Raw genomic sequence first — 22,408 nt, forward strand, 5'->3', positions numbered from 1 at the left:
AAGCTACAATTCGGGCTCCATTAAACCTAGAAGAATCAGTTCTAAACTAAAAGGCCACTGCTTCATTGTAGCCCCTGATATAAGCTACAGACATTCTGGAGGACCTTCTCATAAAAGAAGAACATTTCAGGGATCCTGCCATTTTTGTTCCTTTAAACATTTTTTTTTCTGCTACAACAAGTGGATATGTTTTATTGTCTCCAGTGAGGATTTTTTGCATTTATATTTCATTTCAGTTTCACATGTAATACTTTAATTCATTCTGTTAAAACAATTCAAACGACTCAGGTAAAATCAAACTGTGAAAGTCCTTATCACCGTTCCTTCCCCTGCATCTACTCTCCCCCTGGCACCCACCCCCCACCCCCAACCACGTCAAAGTTCCAGTGACCTTCCAGGAGACACCACCCCTGGCCTGCTCTGTGACTTCTTTCCAAGTCTTTCCCCCCACGAGCCATTGGAGAGTGGGATTTTCACGTGTATATAAAAGAGTGTGGTCTAGACTTCATGACTTGTGTCTGACCGTTACAATAGGGTAAAAGTGACGGCATGTTACTTTCAAGAGTAGGTTACAAAAGACCAGATTTTGTCTTGTTCTCTTTCTCTCTGAGCCCTGCTGGGGAGCGGGGGTTGGGGAGCGGGATATAAGCTGCATGTTGTGAGTAGTCCTATGGAGAAGCCACGTGGAAAACTCGTTGGTCTCTGGTCAACAGCCACTTAGGACCTGAGATTTGGAAACAGCCACAAGACAGAGCTGGAAATACATCCAGCTCCATTCAAGCCCTGAGATCATCGTAACTGTGGCCAAAACCCTGAGTTTGCAGCTTCCTAGGAGACTAAGCTGCCCCTGCTTCCTGGCCCACAGCATGGAGACAGTAAGTGTCTGCTGTTCTAAGCTGCTAACTTTTGGGATAATCTGTTATGCATCAGTAAATGTGACTGTGAATTGTATGTGTCAACTGGACTAGGCCGTGGTGTACCTATCGGCTCTATTTCACTGGAGAGCCCAGATTAATGCAGACTCTGATACCACAGGTGGCTTTTCATTGATACCAGAATGTTAAGGATCAATTTTCTGAATTGGTTCTGAGGTTTCTGGAAATGGCTCTCCAATCTAACTAGATTAAAAATGCTAATGACTGTAGTACTAGAAGAGTACTGAGAGGCCATCTAAAAAATACCATGAGGCTGGCTGGCTGCTCCTAGTGTTGCTGGACAAAGAAGAGAAGGAAAAGTGCGAGGGCAGGGATTCAACTTCCCAGCTCAAGCCTCCCCTAAGTGACCTGTAAACTTACTTCTACATGCCCTGAAGGACCTAATCTCATGTAGCTGCAAGGCTGAGGTTGCTGAAAATCAACTGCTGAATCTCATCCTGTGATTAGCTGAATTACAGCACAGTTAAACTCGCAGGCTCTGCAGGGTGTCTATTATTAAAGTAGGGTATTGATTGGGAAACAGTGGGATCTTGTAAACTCTGATGGGAACATGTGGGACGACCCCAGTGAAGCTGGAGACATTGAGCCCCTAAATTCTGATGAGTCTCCTCTGCCAGTGGAAGAAGACTCCCCACCCCCAGCAGAAGTACCTCTCCTATCTCCAGTGGTAGTAGCAGCCTCTCCACCCGCATCTGAAGGGCGTAGCCCTGTCTTGTTAGGAAAGTGTATTGGCTTCCCTGAGGCAGTTGCCATACCAGACACTGCTGACTCCCCTGGGGCCTATTCCCACTACCTCTCTCTGCTTCCAGACCTATAATTAGATTCAAGTCCCAGCAGGCTCCTAAAAATGAGGTATAGATGGTCAGAGGCACGCAGCCAGAGCTGTGCACCCCCCAGTACTCTTGCCAGGCAATGCGGGGAGGAAGTGGTGGCGGTTTCCAGAGCAGGAGGACGCGGTGCTATTCTGGCAAGCACAGGCCAGGGTGACAATTCTGACGTTTGGGAGGATGCAGCATTGATAAAACTCACGATAAAGTTGTGGCTTCATTTACGCATGCTCTAAGGAATGGTGACATTTCTGAAGCTTCAAATAAACCAAAAGGCCCCCCTAAAAGAAAACCCACTAAGAGGAGGAAATGCCCAGCTCCCTCCAAGCGGTGGGAAGTTGGTGATAAATGTTTTGCCGTTTGGTGGGAAGATGGCTGCGTTTACTTCGCTACCATTGCTTCATTTTATTTTATTTATTTTATTTTTTTAATATTTTATTTATTTATTTTTAGAGAGGGAAGGGAGGGAGATAGATAGAGAGAGAAACATCAATGTGCGGTTGCTGGGGGTTCTGACCTGCAACCCAGGAATGTACCCTGGCTGGGAATCGAACCTGGGACACTTTGGTTCCCAGCCCGCACTCAATCCACTGAGCTACGCCCGCCAGGGCTGCTTCATTTGATTTTAAAAGAGAAAACTGTGTTGTGGTTTACACTGGATGTGGAAATCCAGATGAGAAAATCTGTCTGATATACTTCCCCCAAAGCCTAAAGTAGTTAATAGTATAGAACAGAATGCTCAGGAGAATGAAAATAAAAGTAAACTTCAGCACAGGATAGTGAGAACTCCTCCAAGTCTCCTGGAAATAAACCAAACAACATCAAGTCAAATCTGCTGCTTCAGGAACTCTTCTGTCCCTCCACATCCCCACCCTACCCCCGTGCCAAGGTCAGGACTGGGACCAGGAAAGCAGGTCTGAAGCTTCATGGCCCACCGCCACCCCAGCCACACACACACACTTCCTATCAGTCATGCTGGCTGACTCCATTTCTCTCTGAACCACCAGTAATTTTCCCACCACCCCGCCCCAACCTCCTGCAAGTGCAGATGCTGATGCCTTGGGAAGGATGTTAATTCCTTAATGTATGAGTGGCTGTCACACTGGTTCCTACAATATATGGGATCTGAACAAAATTTTAAAAAAGGAAAGTCCTCCAACCTGAAACCAAGAAAGAGATGCAATGTTACAGAACAAACAAGGGGGTGGGGGGCCTGGGACGATATACTATTACTGAAAGAAGCCCCCAGGTCTGTTATGTCTGCCGCCAGAGGAAAGACGTCTCTCAATGCCAGAGAGTCGTGAAAAGGAAAGGAAATGTTCATTTAATGCTATACAGACTTAAAGTAGTGACCTAATGTCTTTATCAAAAACCCTAAAGTCCCTTTAAAACACTCACAAACAGACACAGTCCTTCCTTCCTTCCCCCTTTGCCCAGTCCAGAGTACTGTATCTCAGGAAAGGAAATAGAAGTCCATGGCTCAGGCAGTCCTCTGGTTATTCCCAGTTAGTACTCCATCTCGACTGGGAGACCTCCCTGGGTTCCCATCACCCTCAGCTGAGTCACCGGGATCTCTGCTAAAACCAGGTGGTGGTTCCCCCTTCTAAAGCTGCGGGGGTCCCCACTCTGGCAAAGGCACATGGTCCTCTCTCCCAGGGCCATGGGAGTCCCCATTCAGCCAAAACCATGTGCTTCTCCCCCTGCGCAATGGCTGCAAGTGGCGGGGGGTTCGCCACTCTGCCAAAGCCAAGTGGCAGTTCTCTGCTAAAGCCGCATGGTGATTCTCTCTTGCAGGGCTGCGGGAGTCTCCACTCTGCTGAAGCTGCGTGGTTCTCTCCCAAGGGCTGTGATCTTCTCTGCACTTCCACAGCCGCATGGTTCTCCCCTCTCAATAGCTGCTGCATCTCGGTTTAAATCCCCGTGCCAGTCTTCCTCTGCAGCCCCATTTCCGACTCCTCCCACATTCAGCTTCACATGCCAGAACTCATACCCTCCCAGCTTTACTGGACTGCTATCAGGAGTCTGGGCAGGTGTGGTCCCAAGTCCTGGAGCCAATCATCTCCAAGCTCCCACGCAGGTGCTGTAACTCGGGGGACCTGCCCCCAGTCATATCTTGGTGGGGAAGTTACTTCCATTCCCCTGGCTCAGAGCATGGCCACAGCTATTTAACATATCTAAGTGACCAGCCAAAGGCTATAGATATGTTAAATGACCACACCAGAGGTTAGCTGCAAGGGCGTTGCTATGCAAAACAGCTCTCAATGGCCCTGCTCCATTTGTCCCTTCCCCCAGCCCACACCTGGGGAGTGGGAGTGAGGACATCCAAAAATCCCCTGGACACCTTGAGTTCTGGACCCCATTTTAAATGCCCATTTGGGGTCCCCCCTCTTGGCTGCACCCTGTAACAGCAATGCTGAGTGGATCTCTTTGGATTTCAGAGGCAACACATTCCTCACTTAGGTGAATTACTCTGGCCCATTTACCTACTGACATGAAAAGCTACTAGTTTTGAGGGGGGCCCAGGAAAGAGAAGGCTCTGCAACAGGTCCAGGCTACTGTGTGAACTGCCTTGCTGCTCAGGCCATATGACCCAGCACATCCAATGGTGTCTGAAGTGTCGGTGGCAGACAGGGACGCTGTTTGGAGACTTTGGCGGGCCCCTAGCGGTGAACCACAGAGCAGGCCCTTAGGATTGTGGAGCAGAGCCCTTCCATCCTCTGTGGATAACTACTCTCCTTTTGAGAAACGGTTCTTGGCCTGCTATGGGCCTTGGTGGAGACTGAATGCTTGGCCATGAGCTCCCAAGTTAGCCTGGGATCTGAGCTGCCCACCGTGAATGGGGTGTCATCTGACCCACCGAGCCCTAAAGCTGGGCGTGCACAGCAGCACCGCCTCATCAGACCCCAGTGTGCCCCAAAGGCACAAGTAAGTTCCAAGAAGAAGTGGCCCCAATACTGCTTCTGCTACACCACCTTCTCTCTCCCAGCCTGCGCCTATGGCCCTATGGGGAGCTCCCTGCAATCAGTCGTTTGGCAGAAGAAGAGTAGGTTCAAGTCTGGTTTCCTAATGGTTCTACCCAGAAACAGGCACCACTTGAAAGTGGACAGCAGAAGCACTATACCCATTTCTGGGACATCCCTGGAGGTGAAGGGTAACTGAGAGCATTACACTAAGTTGTTCACTTTGCTTGGAAAAAGGAACTGCTGGACATGTGATTGTATACTCCCTCATGGGCTGTAGCCAATGGCTTTGCTCAGTAGTCAGCGACTTGGAAGGAACACCACTGGAAAATTGGTGACAAGGGAATTTGGGAAACAGGTAGATAGACTACACTGAATAGGCAGAGAACATGAAGACACTTGAATGCCGTGGGAATGCTCACCAAAGGGGGACCTCAGTAGAGGAGGATTTTAATAGTCTAGTAGATAGGATGATCCCTCCTGTGGGTACCAGTCAGCCCCTTTCCCAGCCACCCCTCCCCTGTCATCACCCAATGGACTCACGAGCAAAGTGGCCATGGTGGCAGGAGTGGAAGGTTCTTGAATGGGTTCAACCACATGGACTTCCACTCACAAAGGCTGGCTGGGCTGTGGCCACTGCCGAGTGCCCACTGTGTTAGCAGCAGAGACCAGCAGTGAGTCTTAGATATGACGCTCTTCCCCGGTGTGCGCAGCCGGTTACCTGGTAGCAGGTAGCCCAGTGGAGGGCTTCTGTCATGCAAGGGGCAGCGTTTTGTTCTTACTGGGAGTGACTGTGCTGGCGGGGGGATTGATCCTGACTGTCAAGGGGAAACTGGACTTCCACTCCACAACAGAGGTAAGGAAGAGTATGCCAGGCATAAACATATACTACATTAGGGTAAAATTTCATAAAGGAAGTAAAGTACAAATATGATTTCAAAGAGAAAAGAATGATGTGAAACTTTTGACTATTAAATAAAAGCTTGTTTATTTTTCCACGGATGCTGGTAACTTTCAAATTGTTAAATTGAGTTTCTATTGAATTTATTTAAAGGACTGGTGTTTCATTGCCAATATTTACAATATACCTCAAATTATAACCACTTAAGCTTATGTTGAAACATTCTAGGTAACTTAAAATTGTGTAATACAGTTTTTCAAAAGTTCTTTGGAGGATTTACTGGCAAAAGGTTTGAAGACTACTGCTATAAACAACAACATGGAAAAAGGAAGGGGAAAGAGGTGAAAGACCTTTTGTTTAAGTTATGCTAACTCTTAAAAACCACAGGGGAAAGGGCAATTATTCAATCTTCTGGAACTACACTCACATGCTGAGCAGAGTCTAAAGTTTACAGATGGGAAAGTGAAAGCTACTGTCCCTTTAGAGGCATAACCTGGAAGTGGAATCCACCTCTTTCTTCTACTTCTATCATCTAAACCTTAGTTCGGAGCCATAGATAGCTACAGGAGAGGCTGGGAATGTAAATCTAATCCCGGTGGCCATATGCCCAACGAAGAAAATACAGAAGAGGCCTTGTTATTTTTACAAAGGGCCATGCAGCTTTAGTTTGGTATTAATGATTTCCTTTCTCCTTCAATGTTCTGGGTTTTTCTTTTTTGAGGACAGAGTACATGATAAGAAAAGCAAGAGCATTAGACCACTGCTTTGCATTCTCTTTCCAATAAATAAATTCCTGTTTGGAGGCAATATTGAGTAAGAAAGAATGATGATGTATAGGATATTCAATAAATACACAGATATTAGTGCTGGCAGAAGAATGATGGGTAGGGAAAGCCTATTCAAATGCAGAGGTAAGCATCTATTCTTGTTATGGTCTACATGATGGAAAGGGTCAGATACAATCAGCCTGGCAGAAGGTAGCTAGCTGCTGTCAGAATCCTAGAGGCATCATACCATCCTGGTGCTAGGGTTTGCTACCTTGCTGGAAATTAGGTATTCACCAGTGGCGGGGTTGGCCTTTGTGAGGGAAAACCCCAGACTCAGCTCATGCATATGCTATGTCTGCAAGCACCTATCGGTACTTTGCTTGTCAGATAATTGAAGATATACCCAGTGGGCTGAGGGAGAAGGATGACTGGCATTCAGGGAAACCGTTCTCCTGTGCGTATGGTAACCAAGGGCCTTTCCCGCTTTAGGTTTGTGTCAGTGTATAAATGGGACATGGATTAGTTAGTTTGCCTTTTGTAGTAAAATAAAATTTAACAGAGGCTTAAGTAAGATGGAAGTTTAACTCTTCCATAATAGTTTAAACATAAACAGTCTTGGGTTAGTATGGTATCGGGGATCCGGGTTCAACCTATCTTATTGCTCTGTTGTCTCTAGAATACTGCAGTGCTTTGATGGCTGCCAGATGGAAGGAGAGTTTGGGAGAATGGGTGAAAAGGTGAGGGGATTAAGAAGCACAAATAGAGCCCTGGCTGACGTAGCTCAGTGGATTGAGAGCGGGCTGGGAACCAAAGTGTCCCAGGTTCGATTCCCAGCCAGGGTACATTCCTGGGTTGCAGGCCATAACCCCCAGCAACCACACATTGATGTTTCTCTCTCTCTCTCTCCCTCCCTTCCCTCTCTAAAAATAAATAAATAAAATATTTAAAAAAAAAAGAAGCACAAATAGGTAGTTAGGGAATAGCCATGGGGATGTAAAGTGCAGTATAGGAAATGGAGCAGCCAAAGAGCTTACACTCGTGACCCATGGGCATGAGCAAAGTTGTGGGGGTTGCCTGAGGGCGCTAGGTAGAGGGGGACAAAGGGGGAAAAATTGGGACAACCGTAATAGCATAATCAATAAAACATAATTAAAGAAAAGAATCCTGCATGCTTGCAAGCTTACAAGCTTAGTGGAAAAGACTCGTCACTGCATTCCCACGCCAGGCAGGAAGTCTGAACTCTGAAGTGAAAGTGAAGGCTAACTCCCTTCCCTTTTGAGGCAGGGCCCAAAAGATGAGTCCATCACTTCCTTCTACTTCCCACTAAACCTCGGTTGAAAGTTGTAGATGGCTGCAAAGCGGGCCAGACAGTTAGCTTCCTCGGTTATTTCAAGGGCTCAGTGCTCACATGTGGCTCATAGCTCTTCTATTGGATGGCACAGACAGAAAATTTCCATCCGTTATAGACAGTAATGCTGAACGGGGCTCCTGTCGCTCAGACTGCCAGTTTATAGGATATAGGAAAGCTCAAAGAACAAATGAAATTAAATGATGTCATGAGGAACTAACCAGCCAAATGCTGAGTCTGAGGTATTCTAATGGATACATGACCAAGTTTTTTCAATAGTTAAATGATATTTTAAAAGGGTTTTAATAGACATAACATTCACATGTGAGGAGTAACTTTGAATCCTAATTTGAACAAACCAACTATAAAAAAGATAAATTTGAGATGGGAAAATATGAATATAGGCTGCGTAATATGTTATTACGGAATTGTTAATTTTTAAAGATATAATAATGGCATAGTGGTCACATAAAATATAAAATCCTTTTCAGTTACAAAAGCATACTAAAATATCTAGGATTTGCTTTAAAGTATTTAAGCAAAAACAAAAATGAGGGGGATAGGTGAAATGATATTGGCCAAACTTTAGTAACTGCTGAAGTCATGTGATAGGTACACGAGGATTTATTGTAATATTCATAATGAAAATGAGAAAAAGAAATAAATGTGGCAGCTGCTAATAAGCCCAAGCTGATTATTGCTATGCAGAAACAAAGCCTTGAGTTGCCAAATCTCTACATTTTTCAAGAAATGTTTGTTACATAACAAAATCCCATTGAGTTAAGTTGCAGATCTAATTAGCTTTTTAAAAACAAGTCAGGAATTGCACAGCATCCTGTCTAGTAAGTGGATAGGTGCCCCAGGGGGCTGTGCGAAGGGGAAGGCATTTTCGGGCAGAAGGAGGAGGGGGGAGGGAAGGAGGGTCATCACCTCATCTCCCTTCGGGGATGAGAGGGGTTGTGTGGCCGAGGCCTTCATTGGTGCTGAGGGGAAAATTCCGGACTGACCGGTTAAGACTGCATATCTAGGAAAGGCTGGAACTGCAATTAGTTAGGTATTAAGTCTTGGTCTGGTGATATGGGCTTAGCACAAGTGACTTCATTTTTGGCCTGTTGTCTCTTTTTTAACACGTGGAAACTTCAGTTTTAAAAATGAGACCTCTTGATTCCATACAACCAAAACAACGTGGCCAAACAAAACACATCTGTGGGCTGGAATGTGTCCTTGGGCCATCTGTTTCTGGTTTAGGAAAAACTTGTTTTGTCAATGAGGTGTTTTACCGTGAATTTAGAATGCATTCAAGCTTTCAAATAGCTTCTGGAAACCAGCAGTAACGGTCCAGTGTCTGGGGACCCAGAAGTGAGTGACATGTCACTGCCACTCAGATGGGGCTCTGAGTCTCATTAGGGGAAGGGCATGTAGTGAAAGGCGTATAGCACAATGTAAGTGTATTCAGGGAAGAGCAGGCAGAGATGCAGAATTAGCCCAGCCATGGCGTTACGGGCTCAATGGTGACCCCACCCACCCCAAATTCACATGTTGAAGTCCTAACCCCAGCACCTCAGTATGTGACTGTATTTGGAGACAGGGACTTTCAATAAGTTACAATGGTTTGCTAGTGTGGGCCCTAATCCGCCCTATCAGAAGAGGAGAGTAGGACCGAGACAGTCACAGAGGGAAGACCCAGTGAAGACACAGAGAGAAGACAGCCATCTGCAAGCCAAGGACAGGGGCCTCTGAAGACATCAAACCTGCCAACACCTTGGTCTTGGGTTTCTAGTCTCCAGAATTGTGATAAAATAATTTCTGTTGTCGAAGCCATGCAGACTGTGGTATATTTTTATGACAATCCTTGCAAACTAATACACAGGGGAAGCCTTATTTTGCCTAGGGAAATCTGTGAGTTTTTTTAAAGAAAGTGCTAGCCATGTATTCACAATAAAAGTCCTGATTTCCTTGTGTCACTTCAGGAAATTCGAGGTTCAAGGCATAGGCTCTGCATCTCTCCAAGCAAAGTCATCTCTCCTATGACTTTAATTGCTTTCTATACGTTCGTAACTTTAAAATCTGTCGCTCAAGCATCATTCTTTTCTCTACACCTGACCATTCTACCAGCCACTAGACGTGTTCACCTAGATTTCTCCTAAACCCTAAGTGAAGATAGCTTCCTGTTCTACCTACTCCCCAAACACACTCCTTCTCTTACCTTCTTGCTTACTATTCTTCAGTTGCAAATAGAGACATTTGGGACTTGGCCTAGACTCCTCCCTCTTCTTTATTCCCACAGTTTATCTGTCACCAGTTCTAGCTCACACCCTTCCTAATAATCCTGACTTCCCTTATTGCGCTAGGCTGCTTTGGTTCACACCCTCGCTCTTTCCTCTTTAGATTATTTCCCACCCTTTTTGGTCTCTCTCTTCTCCATTTTGCCTTAAAGCAGTCTTCAGAACATGGAAATCTCACAATGTCATGTCTCTATTTAGAATCCTCTGATAATACCTCATCATCCAAAGCACAAAATGAAAAATCTGACGCCTGTCAGGCAAGGACCTTCACCAAGAGGATCCAGCCTGCTTTCCTTGGTCTCATCCTTGCTCTTCTCCGCGTGTGCACAGTGTCACCAGGCCCAGCTGCTAGGAGTTCCTCAAATATGCCCAACTGCTAGGAGTTCCTCAAATCAGCCATCGTTTTACATCTCCTTTTCATAGTGTTCTCTTTTTTTTTCTTCCCTGTTCGCCTGGGGAGCGCCTGCCCATTGTTGAAGACTCTTCGTAGTCATCAGCCCCTTTGTGGAGTCTTGCTCATCTGCACCTTCCCATGCACCTTCTGTTCTTGATGAAGGTTGGCGGAGACCAGCCAGCACAGGCAGAAAACTAATGCCTGTAAACAGCTCTGCCTACCTGTGCTCTAAAGTCACCCAGAAGCACTCCTGGGAAAGGTGCTGGACCTACCAGGATGGCCGGTCACGTGCTGCCATCAGAGGAACTGGCAGCCAGTGCTCTAGCTTTGCCACCACAACCAACAAGCAGGCCATCCTGCTGATTTGAAACTTTGCACGTGGACTGTGAATCCTTTTGGCAGCCCTCCCTTTGATAGGACACCCGCAGGCACACAATTAGTGTACATACCTGTACCTGTGCCCAGGTTTTTGGGACTCTCCCAATGCTAATACCATTGTATTGACGGTGAGCATCATCACTAGAATGGGTCTGCCTGTCCTGCCCGTCACATCCCCACCCCACTGGGGCAGCCACTGTGCCTGATCAAGAAAATCGTCTGCTCCTCAGGTATCAGAGCTACCTGCTCCCTGACTACCACCCCTTGTGTGGGACTCAGGCTCTGGAACGTGCTGTTCTACACCCTCCATGTCACTGAGGCACCGCCTTTGAAACGGAGTTGTCACTGGAGGAGTTGAATAGCCAACACCAGAGCAAGGCCAGTATTTGGTTCTCCATGAGGGATCTGCTATCCATCTCTTGGTCCCAGCAGAAAGGAAGAAAAAAAATCTTTGGAAGCAAGATCTCATTATTTCATGCCTTTTTTGTTTCCTGCATAATCACTTCTTTTTTTGTTCTTTTATAATAGTTTGCAGAACATTTTTAAACATGCTGACTTGCCACAGCAATGCTAAGTTGAACAAATCATAGCAATTAAAATCAAGTACTAGTTTTTATGTTTCAAGGTCCCCAAACCTAACCTGGGTTAGACAATAAAGAGAAGTTAGCGTTTTACAAATGGTAACTGAAAAATCTGGAGGTAGAGCCAGCTTCAGGTGGGCTGGACTATGCCAATGATTGCTGAGTCTTTCAGGGAGACCAGTGCTCTCACTGAACTTAGGAGAACAGATGGATCACAGCGCCACCAGCTACAGACACCAGCTGACAGCAGTTGCAGGACGCTCCGTGGTGTCTCCCTGGGGGTCAGCCAGGAAGAAGTAGAGACCAGCCCCTCCACCTCAGAGCATGGAGAACATTATGTATTCCCCAGGACCTTGTCTGCACCTGGCAATGACACACCTCTCTGGTGGACCCACACCAGAGGCAGGCCTCAGAGACAATCTGGGGAAAGGAGTGAAGCTCTGAAAAACAGCTTTTACTTGGGTCATGCAGACAGAGAGTGAGTTACATAAGACAAATAGTTTAATTAAGTGGATTGGACTATGTTGACCAGACTGGAATGAAATTTACTTTTTTCTTCTTATTCATTGCATTGGGGGCTTATTAAAAATATCAGCTAAGTTATAGAGAAGTTTTTAAAGGCCACATTTTTTACCGAACATATGATTATATAATGAGTAGATTTGTGACCACACTGTTAAGCTTACTTCACTATTAATGAAGAATGAGTATTCATGAAAAATTTGCAAAGACTGATAATATAGGAAAATATGATTCTTATATAAATATTTTTATAACTCACCTTCCAGTGTTTTTCTGAGTAGATTTACATGGTTGAAATTATATATGTAGGGTTTTATTTCTTTCTTGTTTAATATTATATCAAAGAACTTTTCTTTATCTCTATACATATAATTTAAATGAGTATATTATCCTATTTTATAATACCCATTTTAAAATATCCCATTTTGTAATACAGGATTTACTTAATTAATCTTTTGATGCTGTATCATGTTCCTTAAAGAAAAGGAAAAAGCAAAAAATACATCTATGTTGAAATGTACATACAAAATACAGAATAATTTTAATTATTTCTTATGCTATACTGATTCTTTCCCTGAACTTTATCTTGGTTTATAATGAATCGAGTTGACATGTTGGTCCTAAGTGCCTAATAACCTCTAACAGTGAAGTGTCACATGCCTCAGCAATGCAGAAGTTGTTGACCTGACCACTGCCACAAAGGCAGGTCAAAGCGCAGGGGAAAGTTAGCTGGTGAATGTGGGCAGGGTGCATTCCCACCGCACGTCTCCCTGGGTGGAACTTGGACCCGGCACCTTGTAAGTCAGTGGGCTGGGTATCTGCCCTGCTTTGGTTGTGCACACTGACTAGGTCTGTACTACAACCTGGCAGACTAACAAGCTCACAGAAAGGATCTGAAGAGACCAAAGAATGCTGCAGTATTATTATTTCTTTTTTTTCTTTTAAAGCGCGTGCAATCTATCCTAATTGCTTTCTATAGATGATTTTATAAGGGGGAGTATGTATGTGCGTGGGTTTCAATGTGAGTGTGTGTGGTGTGTGTATGTATGTTTCTGTGTGAGTAGTGTATCTTTTTGTGTGTGTTTGAGAAGCCTTTCTTAATTTTGCACTCAACAGCATCTCCTTCACTGCGCTGGCCTCACGTTGCTGGGCTGACTCCTTTTCCTTGCCAGAGGTGATACCAAGCAAGTGCAGAAAACAGTTAACATTTTCCATTTCTTTGGCTCGAATGACCTGGATCCTGAATTTCACTTGGCTCTGCATAACTAGTTACATAAATGTGCATATAAAAAATAAAACTGAGTGAGAAAAGAATGGGAACATACAAAATACTGTCTTTCCTTTTACTTGATGAAGCAATCAAGTTATTCTCTAAATATTTCCATTGTGGTAAAAGCAACATTATTTCACGGGCATTGTGTTGCATTTATGGTCACATATTTAACTGCATATCTCCAAAATGGTAATAGTTACAAGGTACAACAACATGGAAAATCTGTTCTTAAAATTTGCTTCTGGTAGCATTGTCTTTATGTTGTATGGAAGCTAAATTTCTTATTTTAGCACTGACTTCATTCCCATTCCGAAAGAAGTTTCAAAAGGAAAATATCTAAAGGATGGTCAAATTTCCCTGTAGTTGAATTCTGATTCAGTATGCAGGGTCAAATTATAATGGGAGCTGTACTCTGGCCCACTTATTAAGGTCAGCAAAGATAGAATTCTATACATCTTAATCAAATCTCCTGTGACTAATTCAGTCCATAGGATTGTGTTTATAAATATTTTACATGTGGCTTCCAGTAATAGTGCTCATTCTATCAGTCAATGTCAAATTAACCTCAAGATTACTGAAAATCTGGAATAAAATATTGAATCGTTCATTTTTAATAGCATAGGTAAAAAAATGTATATTGCTCCAGAGAAATGACTCTTGATTTTATAATGTAAAATTTATGACATGGTTTGGAACTGTGGAGAAAGTTCTGCCCTCCCTCTCCATGCAGGAGGAGCAGCTCAGAAGGAACAACAGCAGCCATCATACCTGAGACATTGGTGTGCCCGTGTCTTGTATACCTGGGGCTGCCTGGTCCCAATTCAACTTGAGGAAATCCTATTCAATGTAATGTTGTCTAATACTTCAACTTAAAAAGTGTTTAATGAGCAAAGCACAATGCCAGTTTGCATTAAAAGGGATCTCTTAGTTGTAAAGAAAGATAGTTCTAACTCAAGTTTGCTAATGTGAAGGGTAAGGCTGCAGAGAAGTCTCATAAAATCTATGCTAGGACTGCAGCCAGGCCTCAGTGTGTTGGGAACCACCCTGCCTGGTCTCAGGAAGCTGTAACTCCCCATGGCTAAAGCTGAGTGAGAGACCTCTGGACCAGAAGCCACTAAGTAGATAAGCTTATTTCCCTGTCAGGAGCTCTGCTTCTGCTCCTTGCCTGGCCCCCAAAGCTTGATCAGTTAGCCAATGACTGGTAAGATTTCCCAAGGGGGAAACCATCTAAGACAGGCAAGATCACATGGAGGCCCCAGGGAAGGACTTGGGGGGCTATGGAAAAAGGAGGTGATTGCCCCTCGCCCCTCGGCTTTGACAAAGCCTGAGACCTCATTCTGCCTGTGAGACATCCAAATCTCCTGGCTGCCTTTGTCTCCTCTGCCTGACTCAAGCCTGTGACAATAATAAGAGGTGGTGCAATCCACACTGGGGACTGCAGACTTCCTGGGATGATCAGACCTGAAAAAGGACTATGTAAAATCCTGTGAAACCTGCTTGCTGAGGATGCTCTTAATTACATTATGAAGACCTGGGCAGGAAATGAATTTAGCTCCTTAAGTTCTGTAATTTTTTAGGTGATAAGACTCTAACTCAGGGGGAGCCCTTTTTAGTTCTTTGAACATTATCTATTGTTTGATCTTTACTGGCTGACAGTGATTGATGAACTTTACCTGTATTCCTGTGCAAATTGGAACCCAGTAAAAACCCTGTGAAGGAAGGATCGGGGCACTCTCCTTTGAGAGAGTGGCCAGGCCGCTCCAAGGCACCCTCCCCTTGAGAGGGTAGCTGGGCTGTCCCTTCTCCTCCACAGGACTCAGTAGTCCGTGTGAATGTTTCATGCCTCATCCATGATGCCGCGGACACTGCAGGCCAGTGTCTGCGTCATCAGTGGAATGGAAAAGGGGCCAGATAGCTTCCTTCTCTTCCCTTGACGCACAGATCCTCTTCTGTTTTGTCTTGTTTCCTTTTTCTCTGCCTGCACAGCATTCTGACTCTGCCATACTTCTGCTTTATTCTGCTTTGCATAACCCTCCTGTTTCTTCTTCTACTTGCTTGTATGTGACTCATCAGGAATAACCCCAAATGATCACTTCAGATCCTAAGTCTACATGATCTTCCAATTAGGTTTTATGTATTTACATTAGAGTGTGTGTTTGTGTTCAATTTCCAAAGTCAGAAGAAGAAAATCTTTTTGGCCTACCTAAGTCAGGTATCCACTCCTACTCCAATTAACTCTTGCCACAGAAAGGATCAGGTATAATTGGGGATGTTCCCTTTATTCTATGCACTGCACAGGTAAATTATCCAAGAAAAATGGGATTGGGAAGATGAATGAAACACCAGTTCTGGCCCCTACATTTCAGTCTTATGGAAGAGGCCAATATACTTATGTATATATCATTTTAACACAGGACAGATCATGATAAGAATACAGAAAGTTCCTAAAATATGGAAGATGGCAAGATTGCGATAGGGTGTAGGAACACTTCTGTGCTTGCTGGACACTCAGTATATTGGGAATGCCTCAAATGACAGCCTGGAGGTAAGGAGTGAGGAATGAAGCCCACGAAGGTGTGGTGTGGATGTAGGTCTACTTGAGAGGCAGCTGGGGTCTATTCTTCTGCAACAGGAAATCATCAAAGGTTTGTGATCAGAAGAGTCACATGATCAAGTCTCTGTTTCCAGAAGATGTCTTAGGACATGGTAGATCAGTTTGATGTGGTGTGGTGGTGGGAGCTCCTGGAGGGGGAAATGAGCTTGGCAGATCAGCAAGGCTGCATGAGGTGCATTAGAGCCTGAATTTGGACAAGGCCATGGAAGACAGTGCTCATGAATAATTAACATATTTAACAAAGCTGACGTAGCTTTACTGTGGAATGTATGAATAATAACTGGAGTCTGGAATGCTGGCAAATGTTAAATATTCCTAGTAAAATCTGACATGATTTTTAAAAATCTGACATCATTTTAGGTGTAGGGAAGAGGAAGACCATGAAAGTGGTGAAGTGTTAAGATGGTTGGTTTTAGTTCAAAAAGTACTTTCTGTTGGCCCTGGAGGACTGATGCCAGTGGTCAGGATGGACCCCCCCATTTGTTCCACACCTGGTGCATCGGTGCCACAGCTGGAGTCTCCATGGGGGACGAGGAACAGTGATGGGGCTGGTGTGAGGGGAAGAGGGGCTGTGCAGACACCAGAGCAGGAGAGACAGTGTTGAATCTTGGATGAAAATGCTGACAAGAAAAGAAATCCCAGGGGCCACAAGTTGGAGAGTTCCATCAAACGATAGCATCCTCATTCTCTGCAAGGTGGTAAAAAAGTATATACAATTACATATAATTATTTTAGAATTATTTTCTACACACGTAGATATTTTATATCAATCAGACTATTTTCTCTATCTGGGATGCTTTTCCTTTACTCATTGTGTACATGAATTTGTTCTAAATTAAAACCACACATTCACGTACTACATAAATACATTCTTATCATAAAAATGGAAACACTACTAAAGTATATAAGAGAAGGGATAGAAAAACCCAGAATTATCTTCTGGAAGATGGGCCCCTTGTAGTACAGGCTTTCCCTGCTAGGTGAGTGTCCTAGGAACCCATCTGTATCAGTGTATCACCTGGCATTGTTGTGAGAGGCTGCGTTTGGTTTCGGGGAATTTGTTTTGAAGACTTTTTCATCACATTTGCTTATTTCATGATGAGTGATTTACAAACACACCTGTCCACACCATGCTGAGTGTTCCGCAGTTTTTGACCAAAAATGGTGTGACCCCCATGCCCTACCCTCCCTGTTGACCGAATCTTGTCCTGAGTGATGGTTTTTTCTTTTCCCAGATGAAAAAATTCCTCAAAAGGAATCATGCCGATGTGGAACAGGTAAAACAAAAAATGGCAGAAGCACTAAAAGGCATAAAAATCGACGATTTCAAACACTGTTTTGAACAGTGGAAAAGTGTCTCAATAAGTGTATTGCATAAAATGGAGAGTACTTTGAAGGTGACTGAAATTTAAACTTGTAAGAATAAGGACACAATTTTTAATAAATAAATTTCAGTTTTTCGGGGTCCCTCCTTTAATATAAAATATTTTCCCCTTCATGTAAAAAGTTTGGGGTATCGGCGTGCCAGCTGAAAAGCTGGGTTTCCCAGGCCTCCTTGCAGCCACGTGTGGCTGTATGATAGCTCTGGCCGATGAGGTACAAGTTTACATGCCTTAGGAGACACCTCGGGAGCCCTGAGGTGCTCCAACCCAGAGAGCCTACCTTTGGACGTAAGTGGCCAAAATAACCCCCTTTCTTGTTTGTGTCAGGGTTCCTGTTCTAGGCAGCTGTGTACTGTGTACTTGCAACCTCCAATTTTAGCTCTACCTCAGAGATAAACATTCTTAATTTTTAGTGTGCATCTTTTGTCACTCATCTATAATCATACAACTTTAAATTTTTATTTATTTTTCCCCAAATGGGATAATACTATACGTATTATTCTGAACCTTTTTTAACTTAATAATGCAACCTAGACATCTTTACACATCAGTACAAAAAGAGTTATCTCACCCTTTTAAAAGTATTTTGAAAAAGAGATTTTCTTTTTTTCTCTTAAAAATGGCACTTGCTTATTCAGCAATGAGGAAAAATTGGAAATTAAAAGCAACAAATGTCCTTGAATCCCACTATCTTGAAGTAACCAGCATGTGGGTGGTGACTATTTGTTCTATTAGGGCTATTTGAAAATACCAGCAGTCATTCCCTCCCACTACCACCTGCACGTACATGTGTACGCACACCCACAAACATGCACACACACAGAACAAGCATAGGCACAGACACAATTGGGCACACACACGCTAACATACACACCCACTACACATGGAAAAAGGAGAGAAGTCACTTACAAAATCGGAACCTATTAAGGAGTTTTTAATTTAGTTGAATTAAACAGAAGAACTAGTAAAATGCCTTTGAAGGGTATGACTAAAATAGACATAGAAAACTAAAGAGATACCCAAATTCAAGCCAGATATCATTTTAATACCCACAAGAATGTTAGAATTAATAACAAATATTGAGACCAAAACCTATCACATTAATATTTTATTTAGCTAAAGAATCTGTGTATATTTAAAATTATAGAATTATAACATTAATAAGAATTTTACTTATTAGATTAACAAGGTAGTCTTATGATTGATTATAAATTCAACTCTAGAATTGAGGACTGATTTAAATCTATGAATTTAAGTAGAAATTTTACTGTTTGTATATAGTATTGAATATTCAATAGGCCTTAAAGTTTCAACATAATTTAAGTTGAACTCATTTAATTCGTAAGAATGACTTAATTACTTGGGAATATTTGTCATTCAGACAATTGAAGGACTTAAAAAAGAATATATTGAGTGAATCTAGTTTGAAATATTTTTAAAATTTTAAAAAGAGTTAGAAAACTTAACCAAGTTTTAATTGAAGGTTATTAAAAGTGACAGTTCAAATCTGCTAGGCTTAGAATGGAATAATGGGGTTTATAAGCTGAACTTAAATGTTTAAGAAAGAACTAAATTAGACTCTGTGAATTAATACGTTGATTATTAAATTTTAAAACCAAGTTACCTCTAAATTGCTTTTTTTGTGACAATAAAGAAATTCACATTTATGCAAGGAAAAATGCTGAAGTGAGGGCTTAAAGAATTGTTGAGTTTGGATAAATGCTTCTTCACCTTTGAAACATATTGTGTCTTATATCCCCTAAGGTAAAGATGGAAGACTATGAAAACCATTAAAGATTTACAGTTATTATGTTTTTTAAAATTATGTTTTAATTTTAGCATGGAATGTTTTTCTGCTATGAACGATAACAGAACTAACACTGGGAAGACAAGATGAACAACCATCCCCTTTGGCCTGGAAGTGAGGACCCTCAGTGGTAAAATCAGTATCGTTGGCCACCCTTGTGGAAGGCATGCTAAGACTCTAGATTTTAACACCTACATTTGAGATTTAAGTCTTCAACTTACTATCTATTTATCGTGGGCAAATGACTTATTTTTGCACTTCTATTTTCTTCTCTGTAAAATGGTGATGAAGCAATGAATATCCCAAAATATTATTGTGAAAATTAAATGAGTTACAGTATGAAGAGCACCTGCAATTGTGCCTGGGTTGTAATAAGCACTAAGTGCATTCCACCTGCTCTTGCTGGGGCCTCCCCTCTCCCCCCCTTTTTTTACTGTGTTTCTTCTATTCCTTTGCTTCCCCAGCTGTAAATCCTTCATTTTATACTTAAGTAGATCTGACGATTACTACCAGTCCTTTGCTCACGGCTTGTCCAGCCTTGACATTTTTTGTTTTTGTCTTCTTTTTTTTCTCTTGATTTATTTCTTGGTTGGCTGGATTTTATAATCAAATAGATTATTTTTTTACAAGAAGCTCATAGGAGCTGCATTCTCTGAGTTCTTTGGTCTTTGAAAATGTCTGTTGCTTTGCCTAGTGATTGAGTGATATCCTGGGCTGGATATAATATTCTTGGGTTCCTTTTTCTTTCAGCTCTTGGAAGACAGTTCTCCAGTTTTTTTCTGGCACTGAAGTTTGCCATACCAAAGCCTGAGGCCAGCCTGAGTCTTTTTCTATTATAAATGAATTGTTTTGCCAGAATGCCTGAATATTTAAAAAATTTATAAATTAATATTTAAAATTATTAAAGCTTAATAACTGTACCACATTGTATCTTGATCTATGCCAATTTTTTTTCTTATAAAATGTGTCCTAACTGCAGGTTTAGTTCTTATACATCAGTGAAATTTTACTGTATTTTATTTTAAGTACTTTTCCTGTTTGTTGAGTTTTACCTCAGGACATCAATGATTGAACAGGTCATCTCTGTCTATTCTTTATTTCATCGTGTTCTCTGAAATTGCTTTCATCTCTTTGCCTTTCTCCTCTGCGTTCATTATGATGTTATCAAGTCTTTCTTGCATGCCAGATACCAGACAGTGCTAGGGGTCTAACCGGTGTAAAGTTTCTTCTTTTTCACTAACAGGACCCCAGACACATGACACAGTTCTGGCCAAGGAGCTGTATGTATAAGTCCACCATGTGGCATTTAGGAAAACTCCTTATGAGTCTACATGTGGGATTCAGGTCTGACCAAGCAGGCATGTCCCTTTTTTGTTTCTTCCTTCCATTCTTCCTTTCTGGAATATAGACGCAAGGCATAAGGAAAAGAGCTAACTTGGTAGTGTGAGGTGTTCACAAGGACAAAAAATACGTGCTAGAAATGTTAGAGCAGAGAACTAGCAGGATCATTGATGGCTCTTTTGAAGAATCAAGAAAAACCACTACCACAATTTATTTAAACAATTGTTCAGTTAAGTTTTTTGTTACATACAGTTGAAAATAATTCCTATGGACACAGGCCATTTATTCAATATTTAGTTCTTAGCAATGTTAAAATGTGGAGTACTTTATTAATTTTTGTGCCATCTTTAGTTGGAGTCATACTAATCTATTTTTGGGGGGTTTGCTCCAATTTTGATGTATGTGCTACTGAAGGGACCAGACTATTGTGTTTCTTTTAATGGTCAAAAATATTTTAAAGGAAGAATTGTTAAAAGATTTTAGAGTCAGGTCGCCAAGATCATCGCCCTCAGGGATGACTACCTGAGATGAGTGATGGGGGGAGGGGACCACGGAAAGGGGAAGAGACACTGACAGCGGGCTGTTCTTCTTAAAGAAACAGGCACTCTTTCCACAGGGCTCTCGTTACTATTTTCAAATATTTGACAATGAGATGTTTTTAAAAAGTTATATTCTGTTTTCTACTGCTTGTTAGGAAGTAATCCAGAGTCTAGAATTCAGAATTTAAAAATGAGTTTGAAATCACCCTGATAATATGCATATTGGATAATGCATTTAATAACAGGTAATTAAAGCAAGAAAGCATAAAATAGTCCAGCTCATCAAAAAAGGACTACAGTCAATATTGGCTTAGGTTTTAGAACGAATCTATACCTTTTGTTACGTGCGACTGAATTAACGTTGCCTGGCGGCTGTGCCCCACTTAATTAAGCACTTAGGCAGACACAGTCATTAACTCCTTCGGGTCCCCAGGATACTACTTGGTTATTGCTTCCATTTACTGTACTTAGCTCACTGATAGGTAATGCCTTAAAGCACTGAGAATAACTGGGTCCTTATATGTTTCGACTTCATGATTAGAAGGAAAAAGCAATTCTAATTTAGTTTCTCGTTCATTTTCATTTGGGGTAGCAGATGTTCTATGTGCACTGCAGACAAATATATAATTTGCATTATGGGAGAGCCTATAATGTCAATTTGTCAGGGTCTTTTTTTTTTTTGTTATAATGTGGTGACTTTAATTTCCTCCAAAACGTTGCTATAAAAATGGGACACATTTACTTTCTAATTCATGTAGAATACCCCAAAAGCAAAATTAGGCTCATAAAATTCAAGCAATATTTTAAAATTAGTTTTGGTTGAAGAGAGAGTGAGGGAAATAGAGGAGAAAAGGTAAGGAAAGGCATACAACGGAGGTAAGGTGAACAATGAAGCTCTTGCCTCGCCCTGGGGGCCACAGCCCCTGCAGGCCATTGGTGATTGGTGGGGGAAGCATGCGCCTGGAGAACTTGCCTCTTTCTAGTGTAGTGTTACTATTCAAAAGTGTGTCTCGTGTGTAAATTTTTTTCACGGGTATGTAGGTGCTGAAGAAGATTTTTGTACAAGCCAACATCTGGATAAATGGTGGGGGATGTACCTATTGGCACTTTAGTTTTGTAAGTGCATAAACTTATCTAGGGTGACAAGCCGTATTTAGAATTAATCAAAAACCAAAGTTTTTTGTTTTAAGCCTCTCAAGTTTTGGGGGAATTTTTAATGCAGCAACAGATAACAAACACAATCTACATCCTAAGATCATTCTGATGACTAAATGCGAGCAAGTAAATCCTTAGTAGCATTATGAGTTTGGTATGCCAGGACTCTGGTTAGGAAGTTACTTCTTCTACATGGATTGCATAGTTCTGTTGATGAGTTCAATTTTGGTCATTCTGACAACTTTTAGCTCTTGTTTTTAGCTTCTCTGAATTCTTCTGCCACTCTTAAGTTAGGGGTTAGAAACATTCCTACTTTCACTTCACATTGGGAATATAATTGGCAAAAATAGTGAATTTCTAGATCTTACAATAAACATAAAATACACTATGTTGAAAAAG

General features: G+C 42.3%; 1 pseudogene; it reads left to right on the plus strand.

The window, feature by feature from the left end:
• The first annotated feature begins 1,485 nt into the window (after positions 1 to 1,485).
• LOC114490779 lies at positions 1,486 to 2,929 on the plus strand (annotated as a pseudogene).
• The last annotated feature ends 19,479 nt before the right edge of the window (positions 2,930 to 22,408 follow it).

This window comes from Phyllostomus discolor, chromosome 2, assembly GCF_004126475.2.
Source record: "Phyllostomus discolor isolate MPI-MPIP mPhyDis1 chromosome 2, mPhyDis1.pri.v3, whole genome shotgun sequence".
Taxonomy (NCBI): domain Eukaryota; kingdom Metazoa; phylum Chordata; class Mammalia; order Chiroptera; family Phyllostomidae; genus Phyllostomus; species Phyllostomus discolor.